The following is a 13147-nucleotide window of genomic DNA, read 5'->3' as shown; positions in this document are numbered from 1 at the left end:
CATCATAGTATTTAAACACTATGCACGAAAAAAAAATACCAAGCACATGACTTTGTGAGTAAAAGAACCCACAGTGACTTTTTGCGCAGGCACAGAGAAAGAACTTTAAAGTGTTGAGAGAATATGAGAAATCTATTGAGAATTCCATTCTGTATATTATAATAGCCTACGCAATGCATCATGGGGAATGTATTTTTAAAGACCAGTCATGTGACTTTTTAGATTAAAGCATGGACGAAGGCTCTTTGCATCTTGAATATCTCCACCTGTGATCAAGGCATGACGCCGAAAAGCATAAGGAAAAGTAGAACAAAAACGTGCTGCTGTACCTGCAATTAAATGCCTGACTCCGGAAATGATTGACAGACTACAGGGGCTGTCCAACAACCCTGAACTAGGGACAATGTATTATACCACCTAACAAGAGGTTCAGGTGAAGAAATCAGCAATTAAACATTACACATAACAAACATAATAAAAATGGAAAAGAAAAGAAACATAATAAAAATGAAAAAGGAGAAAAAAGAAGAGAAGCCTATATGTACATTTACGCAAATTTTCTAGAACAGTTATAATTTCTTATACATATACTTTTTTTTAAAACCAAGAGAGCCAAAGAAACAACAATAACGCTCAAAGGGAATGTTGGCAAAACAAAACAGACAATTCACGTGCCAAACAAGTGGCTAACAAACAAACATTATATGTACAACAAGCATTTACAATGCAATGGTTTCGCCTTTGGAAAAGTTAGAGTGATTGGCATTGCAAATGACAAAATTTGTATTTATGTGTTGGTTTTGAAAACAGATAAATAAATGGCATTGTAATTTACATTGCCATTAGCTTAATCTCTGCAGTCACTCTGCACTCTCTAGCACTCCCTAGCACTCCCTACTCACGCTGCACTCTCTAGCACTCCCTAGAACTCCCTACTCACTCTGCACTCTCTAGCACTCCCTAGCACTCCCTACTCACTCTGCACTCTCTAGCACTCCCTAGAACTCCCTACTCACTCTGCACTCTCTAGCACTCCCTAGAACTCCCTACTCACTCTGCACTCTCTAGCACTCCCTATGCACTTTGCACTCCCTATGCACTCCCTATGCACTCTCCACTCCCTATGCACTCTCCACTCCCCATGCACTCTCCACTCCCCATGCACTCTCCACTCCCCATGCACTCTCCACTCCCCATGCACTCTCCACTCCCCATACACTCTCCACTCCCCATGCACTCTCCACTCCCTATGCACTCTCCACTCCCTATGCACTCTCCACTCTGCACTCTATGCACTCTGCACTCCCTATGCACTCCCCACTCTCCACTCCCTATGCACTCCCTATGCACTCTCCACTCCCTATGCAATCTCCACTCCCTATGCACTCTCCACTCCCAATGCACTCTCCACTCCCTATGCATTCTCCACTCCCTATGCACTCTCCACTCTGCACTCCATACACTCTGCACTCCCTATGCACTCTCCACTCCCTATGCACTCTCCACTCTGCACTCCCTATGCACTCTCCACTCTGCACTCCCTATGCACTCTGTATGCACTCTGCACTCCCTATGCAATCCCCACTCTCCACTCCCTATGCACTCTCCACTCCCTATGCACTCTCCACTTTCCACTCCCTATGCACTCTCCACTTTCCACTCCCTATGCACTCTCCACTCCCTCTGCACTCTCCACTCCCTCTGCACTCTCCACTCCCTCTGCACTCTCCACTCCCTCTGCACTCTCCACTTCCTCTGCACTCTCCACTCCCTATGCACTCTCCACTCCCTATGCACTCTCCACTCCCTATGCACTCTCCACTCCCTATGCACTCCCTCTCCACTCTCCACTCTGCACTCTGCACTCCCTATGCACTCTGCACTCACTACTCTGCTCACTCACTACTCTGCTCACTCACTACTCTGCTCACTCACTACTCTGCTCACTCACTACTCTGCTCACTCACTTTGCACTCTGCTCACTCACTTTGCACTCTGCACACTCACTTTGCACTCTGCACACTCACTTTGCACTCTGCACACTCACTTTGTACTCTGCACTCACACTCTGCACTCAATTTGATCAAATACCGAGGAGAGGGGACTGCCTGGAGTGTGCTTATGTGGAGAGAGAGGCCGCCTGTGAGTTAAAACACCCCGTCATTTCTGCTCCACGCAGCCTGGGGGGGGGGGGGCAGGAACGGTTAGTCGGACAGCGGGAGGGGGGGCGGGAACGGACAGAGGGAGGGGGGTCGGGAACGGGATAAAAACAAAAAGCAAACAGAAAAAAGACATTAAGAGCGAAAACGTCAAAATACGTAAACTTACAAAGTGAAAACACATTTATAAACAAAATGCTCCTTACCTGATTGCCTCGAGGGAACTCGAATCTTGCAGCCAACTCTAACAACAAACACTTGTAAAAAGAAGAAAACAGGCCGACTCAAAAAAAAAAATAACACACACCCACCGCCGTGATGACGATCAGAAGTGGGTGGAGAGGGAAAAAATCGCGGGAACGCCCCCGAATCTGGTCCGGCCTTGACGGACAGATCCGGCTCCCAATGGCTAGCCTCCATTTATGGAGCTAGCCAATGGGAGCCGGGGGACGTTCCTGAAGCCCATATTGTAAACAATAGAATTCGCCTGCGCCGAAAATCTGCGCAGAGCGCAGCCTTCGGCAGGCGAAACCTAAAAATGTCTGCCACAGGTCACAAAGCATGCATATGCATTAGCAGCCACCTTGAAATGGGATTTCTTGAATAGTAAAACCAATTCATGCTGGCCACCTAAGTGCCTGCATGTATGCATGCAAATGCATCATTCATGATGCATTTGTGCCCAGGTATTCTGATGCAGTGACAGCCATTTTACCATTAGGTTATTTCAGTGTAAACCAGCATTGGCAAAGGCAATAACTCTGTATTTTACAAACTAGGCAGATTGGTTTTGCAGGTGCTTATTGTAAATACTAGTAAAGCCCCATCACTCCTCAAACAGGCCTTTTAAGTGCAGAACCAAAGATATACGATTCTTGTCAGATGGTTCCTAAATCTATTCAGAGTGCACTTTGTAGTCCCGACACTTGTCAAAAAATACTTTTCTTCCCTGTTTGACTGTTCCTTAAGTATAGAATGTCAATGTTTCTGTATTGCTGATCAAACGGTCACTTATATCAATGCAAATGTAACATTTATGAGGTATTTAGCGACTCCATTCCCGGAGTTCTATTACCTCCTCGTTAGTCTTCCTCGCCACATGATTTACATAGTGAGCTTTAGCTCCACAACAGAACCCTCCAAAGCAAAAGAAAACACCTCCCACCCCCTCCCAACATGGCCGACCAGTCCCACCTGACCTCTATAAGAGGCGGACCGGCCCAACCAACAGCCTGTTTTTTTTGTTCTGCGCGATTCTCTCCAGAGGCGCTGTTCAGGTAAGATGGGCCGGCGTGAGCTGGCCCTTGGGGTTTAGGGTGGAGGACCTGCTCTAGCGGTCTCTGGTGCCTTATGCCTACAAAATCCCCCCCCCTCTTCCTTCCCCCGGTCCTATGGGGCCGGTTAGGTGCTGCTCTAGCGTGCCAGGGGTTTACAGGGGGGGGGGGGGGCGGCCGGGGATGTGGGGTGTTTGGTCATTCCCTTGTATCCCCAGGTCGTTACTGATGGGCCCTGGCCACTCTGTGGGCTTTTGGGTCCAGCGCAGCAGACGCCCATCGTGTGAATAACCCCTGGGCTCGAGCTGCTGCCCTGTTACGGCCGGTCTGCCTGCAGTTTTTAATTCTCACCGTGTATTCTGACTGCGGTGCGTTTTGTGACCCGGTGGGGTAATGCAGTTGCGTGTGTTTGTATACAAATTGACGGTTGGGCTGGCTTATCAGGTCAGTTCCGCCTCTCTCTGCTGTGTTTTGTGCAGATGGCGCTCTGCCTTCTTTCCACGGGTGGTGGAAGAGCTGGGATAGCTCAGTCAGTAGGCGGCTTGGTTAAAGAAAATGTATATCAATTGCATGCTCTTTTAACTACAAGCGTGTGCGCTGGCTGCATAGCCGGCGCTGGGCTTTCACTGCATAGCTCAGTGGTAGAGCGCGACGGGCTGGCCTGGCCTGGGGCGGCGGCGCTTCGGCAGGACGAGAGTCTCACAGCGTGTGGTTCCCAGCTTCTGGGCTGGGAGTCGCTGGAGCTCCGCACATACCCTGCTGTGAGTTAGTGCGTTCGTCGGTAACTTTCGAAACGCCTGGTTTCGAACCCGGGTGCAATATGGGGCCCCCTGGACAGCTGACTCAGTCTTACCTCGCATGTCGGCGGGGGCTCCGCAGTCCGGGTCCGGAGGCTCTCCTCGGGATTCTCTGGTGCGCGGCGCTGGGCGCTGCCGCCTCCCTCCGTAAAAATTGGGCCCCTACGGGCCGCGGCGGTTGGCCGTGCGGGTGTTTGCTCCGAACGCTCCCCGGCGGGGTTTGATTGCCACCAGGTGCGTCCGATGATTCTGTCATCGGTCTGGCACGGCATTTTCCGGCAGGTTTGGACGCAGCATGCACGGCGCGGCTCAATCCTCGGTGAGGGCTTTTTCCATTTTTTGGGGGCTACGCTGGCGCGAGGTCAGTACCGTTTCGCAAATGTTGTGTTGTGTCCGGCCCCGTATTGGCTGACTGTAGCGTGCAACACAGGGTGTAGTGTTCGTGTTGTTACTGTGGATATTACTATATGCACTTGTATCTTGGCCGGCTTCTCTGTACACCCCCTGGACAGTGAGTCCCATGGCGCAATCGATTGCGCGCGGTACTTATACAGCAGTACTTGCACTGAGCCATGCCGAGGTTGTGAAGTGGAGAAGGGTGGCTCAATGGTTAGGGCGGCAGACCCTGAGGCAAAGGTCTAGCCCGGGACCAGAGTTCTAGTCCCCGCCTCGGCGGGCCTTGGGCTCAAAAATTCACCGGACCTGATAATTCTCGGCTCGGTGCCTATTCCATTGAGGGAGTCACACTTTGCAACTCCACGACGCTGTGGATGCCTGGCCTCCACTTTCGGATCCCTTTGGTCTGTTTTTTTTTTCCCCTCTGGCGCCCTGGCTCGCCCTGGGCCGTCTGGTTGCTCCGGACTCGTGTGTGCTCGGAGGGCTGGGTGGGTGTGCCTTCTGGTCTCCTTGGGGAGGCGGGGGATTCCTTCTGCGCCATCGGCGGGGTCTCCCTGTTTGGCGGCGCTAGCCCTTCTGACCGGGCGCGGCGGGGGCCCTGGACCCCTCCTCGCCTCGTCTGCCTCTCGCCCAGGGGGTCGTGTGCGTCCCCGGTCCTGGTGTTTCTCGCCTCGGTGCCTATTCCACTCCTGGTGTCGCGTCCTGCGGCTCTGGGCAATGGCTTGTCTTTTTTCCGCAACGGCCCCCTCCAGGCTTCAGAGGCCTGGCCTCCACCTTGGAGGTGTCCGGGGTGGGACGCCTCGGGGAATTGGCCAGGAGGGGGTCCACATCGGCGTTTGTGCGAGCGCCTTGGGCCCTTGCGGATGTGTTGTGTGCTGTGGCGTGTTGCGCTTCGGTGCAGTTCGAGATGGCCCCTGCGCAGGGTGGTCACGCAAGTGCGTGATTCGTTCCGCGTTGGGCGTGACTTTCCCTCTGCCGGCGGCAGTGGTGTTTCCCGGGGTTTCTCGGGGTAGGGTCTCTGCGCAGGTCTCCTGACTCCCTTCCTCTGCCTGCGTCCGTTGTGAGGGGCGTTGGGGGGGGGGGCTTTGTCACCTTTCCCACTCGGTTGGCCGCAAGGCTGGCTCGGCCGTCTGGTCTGGCTGCGTCCTTGTCGGCGGTATAGGCGAATGTCCCACTCGGGCTGTCTCCGGTCTTTTCATTTGGGGCCCGCTCCCCCGGGCGCGGCCTTCCTTCGGACTCCCCGTCCGCCTGTGGGTGTGGACGTCCCGCCCTTGCAGGTGTGGGGCCCTTCGGCCTTTCCACCCGAAGTCAGTCTTCACGGGGTGCTTTCGGGGTTGGCTTCCGGGCCCGAGTGACGGCTCTTCCCGACCCGTCCTGGGTCGTGGCTGTCCTGGTCCTTGGGCTCGGGGACCGTGAGGTGGCCTGTGGGGCCGGCCTACGAAGGGGGGGCCCCACTCTCACTACCTCTCGGCCTCGTTTCTCTTCTTCCCCCGTGGGTGTGGCTTCACGTCTGGCGGTGTCTCTCACCCGTCGGCTCCCTGACCTATGTACGGTGGTCCCTTCGGTCCTCGTATCGGGCTTGTCCTCCTTCGGGGGGCGTGTGCCTGGCCCCGGTACTTCCCTCTGGTTCATTCAGGGGGGGGGGAGGCGTCCTTTGGCGCCGGGTCGTTTGGGGGTCGGTGGGATCTCCTGCGGTCACACAACTCCTCGTGCTTCGGGGATTGCTGTATGTCCTCCTGGCCTGCCGTCGTTTTGCTGTGCTCGCTTCGGCCGCACATTTACTATAATTGGGGTGCTTTGGGTCCCCAGGTCTTGGTCGGGTCAGGCGACCTGGTGATGTGGGCGTTCCCCCGGGGTCCGGCTAGGTGAAGGCGGTTCGACGGAGTCGGATCTATTCCTTCGTTGCCTGGTCTCGTCCTGCCCCGGTGGTGTTTCGACGCCTGGGGCCTCGGCTCGGGCTGCCTCCGGTGCCTCTGTTCACGGAGGGGGACTCGGCCCTCCTGCCCGGGTTCTACTCCTCCTTCCGGGTCCTTGTGGTTGCCCGGCCTGTCGCGTGGCCTTTTCGGTCTGTGGTACGCGTTTCCCCCGTGCCCTCTGATATCGCGGGTCCTCGGCTGGATCCGCTTGGGCAGGGCCAGGGTGCTCCTGGGTGCTCGCCTCGGCAGCGCATGGACTTAGTTTGGAACGTGGCAGTGTAGAGGTGCCTGGCACCCGCGCGTGGTTGACACGCAAGTCGTGGTGCGTTCCTGTTTTTGGTTCCCGGCGGGGTCCGCCGCCCCGGGTGCCCTCGCCTTTTACGAGCTGGCGGTTCGGGCCTCCTGGCCGATCCCGGATCTTCCCATACCGTGGTTGGGTCCCCCACTCTCGGAGTCGGTGTTGAGCCGGCTCTTTTCGGCAGGCCTACCTCCTTCGGCAGGCCTGGTTCTTGAGCGGATGTCGCTGCTTGCTCGGGGTTGCTCTTCTGGGGTGATGGTTTCACTGCTGGGTTCCCGCGGGTCTTCCGCGTTCTCTTCCTGTGCCCAGCACGGGGCGGCCTTCTCGCGTTGGCGCGGTCGGCTGGGTGCTGTCCCCGCATCCGTGGTCCCGGTGCTCGCTTCGGCAGCACATATTCTTAATTTGGACCTATCCAGAGAGGTTTCGTATGACCCCTGCGCAAGGAGGACACGCAGGTTCGTGAGGCGTCCCATATACGTGGCCCCTTCTTCCCTGTGGGCCCAGTGGGCGGCCTTGCGGGCCTTCCACAGTCCGGTGTTCGACGGGCTGGTTTCCCTAGTGGCTCGCTTGGCTCCGGTGTTGTTTCTCCTTCGCCCACGGACGCTCTGCCGGTCTCCCCCTTGGGTGCTCGCTTCGGCAGCACATATACTAAAATTGGAACGATACAGGGAAGATTAGCATGGCCCCTGCGCAAGGGTGTCACGCAAATTCGTGAAGCGTTCCATATGAGTTCTCTCTCTCGTTCTACGAGCTCTTCGGGGTCCGCCCCTTTGGGCCCCTGCCCTCGGTGGCTTTACGGTTCCTCACCTTTTAGGTGGTTGTTCCCTGGTGGCAGTGGTGGCTGCTGGGCGGATGGGCGTGCGGGGGTCGTACCTCCGCTCCCCTCCATTCTTGCGGGTTTTGCCGGACATGGTTGTTCCTCTGACATGTCCCCCGTGTCCTTCCCGGGGTTCCTTCCCTGGGGTCCCGGGCTCGGGTGGTATCTTTACCGCCTTTTTTGCCCTGCCGACGAGGTTCCTCTCTTGTCCGGGCTGGTTGACGGCGTGCTGTTTTGGCTTCTCTTGGCCGCACGTCTTTCCTTTCCCGGTGGGATGGCCTGTTTGTGTCTGTTGGCCCGGTTCGTTCGGGCCACTAGCCCTCTTTCCACCTTGATTCGCTGGCTTCCACAGGCTATCATCCCTACCTACGCTTCGCTGGGTTCGGTGGATCCGGCGGGGGTCCAGGGTCGGTCCACGGGGTGTGGCCCGGTGTCCTGGGCCCCCTTCAGGTTGTCTCCTCTGTGGAGATTTGTCGGGCGTCGGCGGAGTCGTCCCCCGCCTTGTTCATGGGACTCTTTCGATCCCGGGGGTCTTCGCTGGGGCCGTTCGGAAGGCAGGTGCTGCGGCTCCTGGCTGGCCTACTTTTCCTTTTTATCTTGATTTCAGGTTTCCTGTGATCCCTGTTTTCTTGTCATTGATTCTACTTCAACCTTGGGTTGGTTTCTCTGCATCACCGTGTGGTGTTGTTTTTATGGTGGTCAATGAAGCCTTGTTGGCTTGGGTATTTGCTCACTATGTAAATCATGTGGCGAGGAAGACTAACGAGGAGGTAATGCCCCGGTTACTTACCGGTAATCTTCATTACTCCGAGTATAGTCTTCCTCGCCACATGAGTTCCCTCCCCCCCTCCCTGTCTGGCTATCGGCTTCATTGTTTGCTTGGTAGATCAGGCTGTTGGTTGGGCCGGTCCGCCTCTTATAGAGGTCAGGTGGGACTGGTCGGCCATGTTGGGAGGGGGTGGGAGGTGTTTTCTTTTGCTTTGGAGGGTTCTGTTGTGGAGCTAAAGCTCACTATGTAAATCATGTGGCGAGGAAGACTATACTCGGAGTAATGAAGATTACCGGTAAGTAACCGGGGCATTACTTACTGCAACAATAAATGATGCTACTAAATTTACCGTGCAAAACCTATACAGGTGGAAAGTAACATCTACAGGGATGACGCAGTGTAAAATTTAATGTAAACAAGACAAACTGTCAGGGGAACAGTGTTGTACTCTGTGGACTCTTGTACGAATCCAAAAACGTAATTACGTCAATAAGCTCAACTTGACATGAACCAGGATTTCCACGGAACTGCTGTAAATCTAACCCAGCCAGACACAAACTCTCTTTTGCTCAATTGGTCTACTTAGCAAGGAAAAAACAAAGACCTTGACAAAAAATAAAAAATAAATCACAAAAATTAAGCCATTCTGTGAATCTGAGCCATTTTAGTCACATTGAAAGGGAATGGTGGCTTAAGAACTGATTTTTGTTGTTGTTGTAAAAATAAACTTTGTTTATAAAAAGGTTTAAAGCAGATACATTTTTTTTTCCAATCTCAGAGGGTGGTATACAAAAGAATCCGATTAGGGAATGCGTGCAGGCACCAACCTTAGGAAGTGATGCTACATTAATATTATGCAAGGGCGGCGCCACAAACTGTGGAACTAAATTGCCTCTGAAAGAATTAAATGACGACCACTGCTGTAGGAGAGAGATGGTAACACCTTGTTTGTCTATGATTCCGTTTGTAACAGTGCCGGCATATTCAAAGTGACTATCTATTAGAGCAACCTTGAAACTTCTGTGGTTTGTAACATTTTGTCCATGCTAACCATGGTTCTTAATTAAAAGGAGTGGACCACTCAACAGCCAACCTAGGAAAGAGGGCTGTGAGCGCCTTCAGTGACCAGAATACACGTCACACTAATTTCAATCCCATTGTAATCACCGTTCTACCCAGGGTTTGTGCTATGACCTTCCTTTCTTGAGCTGCCACAATCCTCCTACGACTGCACAAGGCACGTGTCGTGTATTTGACTTGATTTTGTCTCGCAGAAGTTTGTTAGATTTCAAGATAATCATGTTTCGCTGTTTAAACTTTGTCTGTGAGCTACTCACAACCAAACGTTAACAGTTATGTACAATAATTTTATGGCAAGACCGGAGGCTCCTATTATGCTTTCTTATCTTGCTTTAATTTCACACAGCAGCCAAGATAAGTAAAAACTACAGTTCCCAGAGGGCCAGAGGACAAACTGGGTCATGGGACTGAAAAAACGTGAGAATACAATAACCAATCACAATGAACCTATCAGATAAAGACCCTATCTGACTGCGCAGCTTCCTCTTTTCTTGCTGCTCGCAGTCAGATAAGTGCCTTTTATCTTTGCTCACAGTGTAATATTATTATTGCAACGTTATTGTGCCAGTTTTTTCATTAAATTGTTTGCTTATTGTTAAGCGCGACCTCGCGCTTTTGCTTGAGCGCTCTACGCGCGTGTCTTCACGAAGCTCCGGTGCTTCGTTTTCCTCGCTCTTCCCCCGCCCCCCCCCCCTCTTGCAGACGCTCTTGGTAGCGTCTTAGCGTGCGCTGCTTCGCGCCTATTCCTCGAGCTCTCCTACCTCTCGGGGGTCTCTCCGGTCACCGACTCAGCGTGTGTCTGCAACTCCAGCCTCTGTGCCTCTACTTCTCCGTGTGGGACGTCGTCTCTCACTCTCGGCCCAGCCCTCCTCTCAAACACGCCCCCTCACTGAAAGTTAACGCTCGCCTACCTCCTGTGTGTGTTGTATTTAGTCCTGCTTCACAGCCTGGTTATGGAACGCGATAGTTCCTCGGAGGAAGACCCTACTCAGGACTCTCAGACCTTCAAAAGAGACTTAAATAAATTTATCAATAATTCTGTGGAAACAGCTGTGGAAGTCTCTATGAAAAGAATGTCAAAAAATATGGAAAACTCCATGTTAAGCATCATGTCCAAAATATTGGCCCAGTCTGCGGGGGAAAGCAGAAAGAAAAAGGTGGAATTCTCTGCTCAATCTCGTGCCCCTAAAAAAGCGTCTTTGATTAGCGAGTCTTCCTCGCACTTGACTGAGGACCCAGTTCCTCCCAGGCCTCCTTCTAAGGAGGGGTTTGTTGCCTCCGAGGGCAAACGTAAGCAAAAAGAGAAGCTTGCAGAGTCTCCTATTAGAAAATTGGTAATTTCCACCATATTGGACACAGATGACGATGATGATGATGCTAATTTCGATGACGCTGATCAATTGATTGACCTGTTTGATACCACTGACCCTTCCCCCCCCCCTGCTAAATCTGCTAAATTGGATTCCTTTTCTTTTGAGCCTGTTTTTGACTCCGAGGGTTTTCCCATGTTCGATCCCTCCACTATCCGTCACCCTAATTCTACCGAATGGTTCCCTTCTCACCATGTGGGAGAATATATCTCTGCCAGGTTACGTCTCCCTTTAGAAGCCCCGGTGAGGGCCAGGCTTAAATCGGAATGCCCTAAGCCTTCTCTCCCCGACAAAATCACTATGGTCCCTTCCATCGACCAACCTCTCCTCACCTTCTTCTCCAAATTCGGCAAGGACCCCCGCAGAGGGGTGGATAAAGCTTGGACCACTTGCCAAGACAAATTGTTGGACATTGTGGGCCCTCTCGCCCGCATTTTTGATTTAGCGAAAGCTTTCCGCTTAGAAGGTTCTGAACTTTCTGCTGAAGAAATCTCCATGTGGGCTCAACGCGCCTTCTGTCTTCTAGGAAATGCCAACTCCGCTATTACTCACGAGCGCCGCAAAGGCCTCCTAATCAAATTGGATCCTAAACTTTCTAATCTGGCACCCATGGATCCTGGCCCCAAGGCGAATGGTCTCCTCTTTGGAGAAAATTTAGTCCGTGACCTTAGTAGATTTGTTTCTACTTTTGCTTCCTTGGACAAAGCCCAGCAAACAGTCAAAAAGGTTTTCGCCCCTCGGGTTTTTGGACGGGCCGGCAGAGGCAGTGGCCGCTCTTCCGGCCGTCCCTACTACCAAAGGCTCCAGAGGTTCGTCCAACAACAACCAGGACTACAAGCCTCAATTCTACCCCCAACGTGGCCGTGGCTTCAGAGGCAAAGGTCAACGAAACTATCGTCAAAACTCCAACCAACAAGGTAAGCCTTTCTTCTTCCCCTCCTGTGGGGGGTCGCCAAAAGCTGTTTCTTCAAAAATGGTGCACTCTCAGTTCAGACCCGTGGGTCTTAGGCATGGTACAAGGTTACCTAATAGAATTCCTTTCCCCTCCCGTTCAATCTTCTCCCCCCCCCTCTCGTCTTTTCAACTCTCATGGCATCTCAAATTTCAAACGAGATCGAGGCTCTACTCCACAAAAGAGCGATTCAAGTTTTTCCCTTCGACTCCTCAGGCTTTCTAAGCTCCATTTTTCTTGTTCAAAAGAAAAACAAGAAGCTCCGCACGGTCATCAATCTGAGATGGTTCAATCAGTTTGTGGTTTATCGCCATTTCAAAATGGAGACCATTTTACATCTGAGGGACACTCTTCGCCCCAACGACTGGATGGTCCGTCTGGATCTTCAGGATGCATACCTCACGGTTCCCATTCATCACTCTCAATGGAAATTTCTTCAGTTCCAGTGGTCAGGGGTCAACTATTGTTTCACCTCTCTTCCCTTTGGCCTATCATCCGCGCCCTGGTGCTTCACAAAACTCTTGAAACCAGTGGTCGCCTATCTTCGATCTCTTGGCATAAGACTAATTATTTATCTGGACGATATCCTTCTCATGAATTCAGACAAACAATCTCTCCTCTCCGACCTGCTTTTGACTCAGTCCCTTCTTCTAGATCTGGGTTTTCTCATCAACAAAGACAAGTCGTCTTTGACTCCATCTCAGAACACGGAGTTCTTGGGTTTCCTAGTGGACTCTGCTGCAGCGTCCCTGCGCCTTCCCCTTTCCAAAGTTTCCAAGATCAAAGCGGAGATCTTGTCTGTTCTTCAGTCCTCTCTTTTGTCCCTCCGATCTCTTGCACGGATCGTCGGTCTCCTCTCCTCCTCCATTCAGGCCATCTTCCCGGGCCCTCTCCATTATCGCGCTCTTCAGCGCCTAAAGATTCGTCACCTTCGACAAGGCCTCGCATATTCAGATCTCGTGGCGCTAGACCCCGAGTCCCGCACCGAGCTTCAATGGTGGATAGACCATTTGGATGCGTGGAACGGGCGCACTATCTTCGCCACGGCCCCAGATCTAGTCTTAGAATCAGATGCAAGCCTGTCGGGCTGGGGCGCCCGTTGTGGACCAATCTCGACTGGAGGTTCATGGTCCGCCGAGGAGTCCAAGTTGCACATCAACTGTTTAGAGATGCTTGCAGGTTCCTTTGCGATCAAAAGCCTTTCAAAAAACAGGATTCACTGTTCTATTCTCCTCCGCATGGACAATGTTTCTGCGGTCCGCTACATCAACCATCTTGGCGAAACAAGGTCCAAACCCCTGGCGGACTTGGCAAAGAGT

General features: G+C 52.7%; 2 non-coding genes across 2 annotated transcripts; both read left to right on the top strand.

Annotated features, from left to right (window-relative positions):
* The first annotated feature begins 7212 nt into the window (after nt 1-7212).
* On the top strand, nt 7213-7319 carry LOC147685357 (U6 spliceosomal RNA). Its single transcript, XR_015300833.1, has one exon. It is a non-coding gene; the product is annotated as a U6 spliceosomal RNA (small nuclear RNA).
* A 145-nt stretch (nt 7320-7464) lies between these two features.
* On the top strand, nt 7465-7571 carry LOC147685356 (U6 spliceosomal RNA). The gene has a single exon (XR_015300788.1). It is a non-coding gene; the product is annotated as a U6 spliceosomal RNA (small nuclear RNA).
* Nucleotides 7572-13147: the final 5576 nt, after the last annotated feature.

The sequence above is a fragment of the Lissotriton vulgaris genome, chromosome 10, assembly GCF_964263255.1.
Source record: "Lissotriton vulgaris chromosome 10, aLisVul1.2, whole genome shotgun sequence".
Classification (NCBI taxonomy): Eukaryota; Metazoa; Chordata; class Amphibia; order Caudata; family Salamandridae; genus Lissotriton; species Lissotriton vulgaris.
This window is presented reverse-complemented; position numbering and strand designations above follow the sequence as displayed.